Here is a 6,242-nt window from a genome sequence, read left to right as displayed (position 1 = left end):
GAGAGAGAGAGAGAGAGAGAGAGAGGAAGAGAGGGAGAGAGAGAGGAAGAGAGAGGGAGAGATAGAGAGGGGGTGGAGATGAAAAGAGAGGGGAGAGGGAGAGAGGGGGGAGAGGAAAAGAGAGGGGAAAGAAGGAGAGGGGGAGATCAGAAAGAGGAAGTTTCAAAGGATGCAGAAAATAAGTGATTCATGAGATCCAAGGACAAATGAGGAATGAGAACTCTGAAGATAAAGGCTGGCAGAGTATCCAGTAGGAAGTGATGATCAGTGGTGTCAGAATCTGCAAAGAAGTCAAGGAGGATTAAGCTTGATAAAATAAAACAGGATTTTGCCAATTGGAAAGCACTGATAACCTGAGAGAGGTTTCAAGAGAACAATATGATGGAAGCCTGAGAATGAGATGAAGAGACACTGGGAAGTGAGGAAGGGAAGAATTAGGATGTAGAATTTTAGCAATGGAAGCGTAGTGAAAGGATGGATGGTAACTGGATGAATTAAAGGTATTAAAGCACTAATAGGGAGCAGCTAGATAGCACAGTGCCAGGCCTGGAGTCAGAAGGAACTGTGTTCAAATCTGGCTTTAGACACTTATTAGCTATGTGACCCTAGACAAGTCACTTAGCCTCTGTTTGCCTATCCCTTGCCACTTTTCTGCCTTGGAATTGACACTAAGACAGAAGGTAAGGATTTAAAAATATCAGGGAGGGGCAGTATCAGCTATTTTAGCTGGAACACTGGGTAGAGATGGAGGAATTCCACTTCTGCAGAAGTGACTGTAGGTCATGGACTAGGTGCCATGTAGGTGAACATGTGGTACACATGTCCCAGGGCATAGAGGGGGCTGCTCCATTACCCTGTTCATGGAGACTGAAGACATTTTTTGCATGCCTCACCCCTCTGTCCAGCAGACCAAAAGGAGCACTTCCTCCCTCCACTCTCTGGGATAATGCAGGAGGCTCACAGGTGGTTTGAAGGGGCAGTTTAGGCATGAGTCTAAAAGGTTTGCCAATGCTGGACTAGGGAGAGTAGGATAGGGCTAGGTTACACTGAAACTATCTTGAGGTATGGCTACCTTGGGAGAAGAAGTAGTACCCCATCTGGTAGTTCCCTATTTTAGCAAATTCTTCTTGCTCATTGGACCTACCCCTGTTGTTTCTTTCCAACTGAAGGACTCAGAGTGTTTTGCTATTGTTGCCTGAAAACTTGTCTGTGGCAAAACCTCATCCCCTCTACCCACATTACAACTCAATTTGTAGAGAATTTTTAAAAGAGACAAAGTTGTTATAATTTTATTCAGTAATTAATTGGGATTTGTTGGGTAACACAGAGTGCTTTGACCAGATCATTCCCCTGCTCAAGAAGCATCAGTGGCTCTCCATTCCCTCTAGGATAAAATGAAAAGTCCTCCACTTGCCATTTAAAGCCCTTAGTAATCTGACTGCAGCCTCTTTTCACCCAGATTAATTACACAGCCATGAAAGCTTCTAATCCAACTGGCCTGCCAGCTGTTCTCTAAACATTACCCTCTCTCTCCTGATTCTGAGACTGTATAGGCTGCCCCCTAACTAGAATGTTTTTCCAACTCACTGTTGTCTCTTGAACCTTTAGCTCCCTTCAATGAGAGGCAGCTAGGTTACACAGTAGATAGGGAACTGGACCTGGAATTAGGAAAACAGCACTCAGCACAGTGCCTGGTCCAGAGTAGGGACAATATAAATAGTGTTATTAATAGTACTAAATTATTATATTCTACATTATTTTTATTATATTGCATGATCCCTGGAACATAGTAGACAATATATAAATGTTAGTTATTATTTGTATTAGTTTATTTAGATATATTAATCTGATAATATTAAATAGTATTATTAAATACTCATCTTTCTTTAAGAGAGACCCACTGTGGCAGAGGGAAAAGGACAATTACCTTGTATACTTCTCAATGGCACAGTATTTCTTTCATTAGACTAGGAGCTTCTTGAGGGAAGGAACTATTTTTGACTTTCTTTTCTTTATATCCTGGGTACCTGGCAAAGTATCTGGCATATGGGAGGTGCTTAATAAATTCTTGTTGATGACTTGATTTTGGAATGTGAGGTTCTGGATTCAAATCTCACCTCTAAATTCATTTCCTATGTGCCTTTGGGCAAATGATTTAACCTCTCTGAACTTTAGTTTCCTCATGTGAAATGAGAGATTCGGACTAGAAAGCTTCTGAGGTCCCTTTCAGTAATAGATCTATTATCTGAAGACAAATATAGCCTCAGGGACCCCTTCTAGATCTAGATCCATGATCCTAACTCCCCCATTTGTTGATGCCCTCCTTAAAGAAACTTTTGATTTATTCTGTTTTTATTCCTCTGAAAACATACTGAATTTCCCTATTATAATAAAAGCTCTTTGAAGGCAGAGACTGTTTCAGTTTTGTAGCTGTATACCCAGTGCTCAGCATAATGCTTAGTATACAAGAGGTACTTAATAAATGCTTTTTGAATAACTGATTACTTATTGAAAGACAGCAGAAATTTTTCTTCCATGTATGTTCTACTAACCATGTTAAACTGCCTGCAGCCTGAGGGCAAGGATTGTGCCTGTTTCTTTAGTACCCACCTCATTGCTTAAACTAAGCAAGTCTCTGTAGAAATATTCTTCTTGACCCTATTTGGGATTTTTTAGCAAAGAGACTGGAGTGGTTTGCCATTTCCTCCTCCAGTTCATTTTTAGAATGAGGAAACTGAGACAAATGGGGCTAAGTGACTTGTCCAGAGTCACACAACTAGAAAGCATCAGGAACCAGATTTGAACTCTTAAGAACTGAGCTTCCTGACTCCAGGCCACTGTGCCACCTCGCTGAACTATGCAGAAGTACCTCTTTAGTTTGAGTCTAAATATAAAAATTAAAGTAGTGGGGTGGGAGAGGAGTCAAATCATTGCTTGACCCAACAAAAAGCAAGTAGGGTCATAGAATTTATCTCTTTGTTTTGACATTATTCAAAGGACTGAGGAAAGAATGGCAAACATAAGCTAGTTAAAAAGAAAGGGGAAAGCCCATAAGTCAATGGAAGAGAACATTCATCCATTCAGTTTCCAAAAGAAGAAATACAAACCAAGAATGGCATCTAGGTTGCACAGTAGATGTGAAGAAGGCAAGAGTTCAAATCCTGCCTCAGACCCTTACTAGCTACATGACCTAGGGCAAGTCACTTAACTTCACTCAAGATGTTTCCTTCTCTATAAAACGAAGGTGATGGACAAACTGGCCTCAAAGAGGCCAGTTCTAGATCTATTATCTTACAAACCACATGAAAAAATGTCTCAAATAATAAAAGAAACAAATTAAAACAACTCTGAAGTTCTATTTTTCCATCAGATCAGAAAAAATGGTAAGAGAGGAAAATTTAATTTTGGAAAGCATGTGAGAAGATATGTATATTAATGCACTTTTGATGATCCTGAATTGATCTAACCATTCTAGAAAGTAATTGGACCCATACATTTCCCCACTCAAAGTCACTAATCCATGGCTATCCTCTGACCTAGCAATATGACAATGAAGCATATACCCCTAAAGAGCCAGAGACAGATTGTAAAGAAATACCCTTTATGCCTCTATGTACAAAAACGGTTGTAGCAGCATTTTTGTTGGAGTAAAGAACTGCTAAGTAGGGTAAGTATCCATCAACTGAGAACTGGCTGGCTGAACAAGTGATGGTATATGAATAAAATGAAACATGATTGTGCTGTAAGATATAATGGCTAGAACTGATTCAGAAAATCCTAGGAAGACTCTTATGACCTCATGTAGAATGGTGTGAGAATTATTCCAATTTAGATAATGGCCACAATAATGATAAATGAAAGCAATTTTGAAAGCCTTCAAAGCTCTGATCGATTCAATAAGCAATCAGAATACACATCAGAAGACGAGTGATGAAATGCATCTCTCACATTTTGGTAAAGGAGGTGTTAGAATAGAGCAGAGGTTCTTGATGTTTTGGGTGTTGGACCTTTTTGACAGTCAATCTTGTGGAGACTATAGAACCCTTCTGAGGAAGGTAGTGCAGTGGATAGAGTTCTGAGTGTGAAGTCAGGAAGACCTGAGATCAACTCTAACCTCAGACATTAACCAGCTGTGTGATCCTGGGCTAGTTCCTTAACTTTTATTTCCCTCAGTTTTCTTAACTGGAAAATGGGGGTAGTAAGTTGTTACCTCCCAGGAGTGTGATGAGGATCAAATGAGTTAGCATTTGTAAAGCACTTAACATAGTACCCAACACATAGTAGGCACTATATAAATATTCCCTTTTCCCCTTCTAATATTAGTGTTTTTTAAATACATGAAATTACTAAGGTAACCAAATATAGCAAAGTATTTTATGCAGATTTTTAAAAACCAAGTTCATGGACCCCAGGTTAAGAACTCCTTGACTAGTGATAAGGAATGAAACAGATCTACAGGCATAGTAAAAGTGTTGATTTGTTTTGCTTGACTACTCTTATTTTTGCAGGAGAGGATTTCTATCCTGGTGGGATGGTAAAAGGATGCATTTCATGATTGGTGACAATGATCACCAAAAAATAAAAAAGAAGAAGAAAAGAGCATCAAAGAAACATTCAAAAACACCAAATAGAAAAGAGGAAATTCAAAAAGGGACACAGCATATAGTTGTAGTCATGGAAAACTTTATGCATACTTTTAAAATTATATATAACATATATAAATTTTAAAAATGCAATAATATTTTCTTTGTATAGCAAACTAGTCCCACTTGCTAATGTTTAAATTCATAATGAATAAATGATGGTGTTCATTCATTTACCCATTCTTTGTTTCTGTTTCCTCCCTCCCTTCCCCTGCAGGGTCTTCATCCCATCTACAATATAAACCAGTATTTTGTGAGATGAAGGAAGCAAGATTGGCATGCAGGCCCACAACCAAGGAAACAAGTGATTCAGAAGCTCAAGCTCTCATCCCTCCTCAATAGATCTCTCAGGAGATAATTTGATTTTACTAGAGGGGATCTTGTTTAAAAAAAATTTAAAGGCCACATTCACATGAGGACCCTAGTTATTACTGTGGCATGAAGGAGTCTATACAAAAAAATCATTTAAAAGCCTTCCTTTCCTAGTCAGATAATAGGTTTGACATTTACAAAGGGTTCCACTCAGCAACAGTGCATGGCAAAGGAAAGGTAAACCAAATTGTGAAAGGACCCTTTGGAACAGGCTGGAAAAAATTGTCAAGCAAATGATCTCAGATAGCCAAGCTTTTCTGGAATGGTCAGATTCAATCATAAACAGTTTTCATATTAATAGGATACAAGGAATAATTCCAAACCATATAAGAAGTTATGAGGGGAGGTTGTAGAAAGACTTCCAGTGGGGTTCAGGCAACCTCCACCCACCACCCCCACTTCCACATAAAACAAAAGTGTAGCTCAAGTCCTGTTTCAGCACTGGACAGCACCTTGTCCTCAGAAGCAACTGCCTATTAAAGAAACCTTCCTTGAATCATGACTGTTGTAGAAAACTGTTGGATTTGGAGTCAAAGGATCTGAGTTCCAACTTCTACTCTGCCACTTCCTTGGGCAAGTCACTTATGCCAACAAGTCAACAAGCAGTTATTAAATATTTAAGAATTTAAATTTTCATATACTCCATTAATTCCTATGCATTCTTGTGTCTGAGATCTGGATCAGAGATACCATTCAGTCTGCTACTTTTTGAATTTTCTTTGTCCTTGGGGATCCCAAGGAATGTCTTCCTTTTGAACAGAATTTGATTAATAATTGAAGGGGATGAGTGTTATTTTCCTGTGTACTTATTCCCCATGATCTAGGTATAGGGAGGATGGGTAAGTTGATGGATCACTTCTTAATTAGCTATCACCAATTAAAGATATCTTGGGATGCTCAGGGGAGAGGCTGAATAATGAGCTCCTAAAAATCTAGGTAATAAGCTGCCTCATCCAGCTCAGGTTGTCCCTGGTCCCAAGAGCCATAGTGACCTATATCACTATCAATTATGATACTGGTCTATCCAATAAACCTGATATAATCAATAAACTTATATTCTTATCTTAAATCAATCTCTTGTGATAATTTTAGTTTAAACAATATTGAGGCACTGTTTACCAGGCACTGAGCTAAGTGCTAGGGATATAAAGACAAAAACTATTCCTGCCCTCAAGAAACTTACAATCTAATGACCTTCTCTCCCCAGAATAAGATCACTATGGTTAC

The sequence above is a fragment of the Gracilinanus agilis genome, chromosome 2 (genome assembly GCF_016433145.1).
Source record: "Gracilinanus agilis isolate LMUSP501 chromosome 2, AgileGrace, whole genome shotgun sequence".
Lineage (NCBI taxonomy): Eukaryota > Metazoa > Chordata > Mammalia > Didelphimorphia > Didelphidae > Gracilinanus > Gracilinanus agilis.
The sequence above is the reverse complement of the archived record's forward strand: the minus strand, read 5'-3'. Positions refer to the sequence as shown.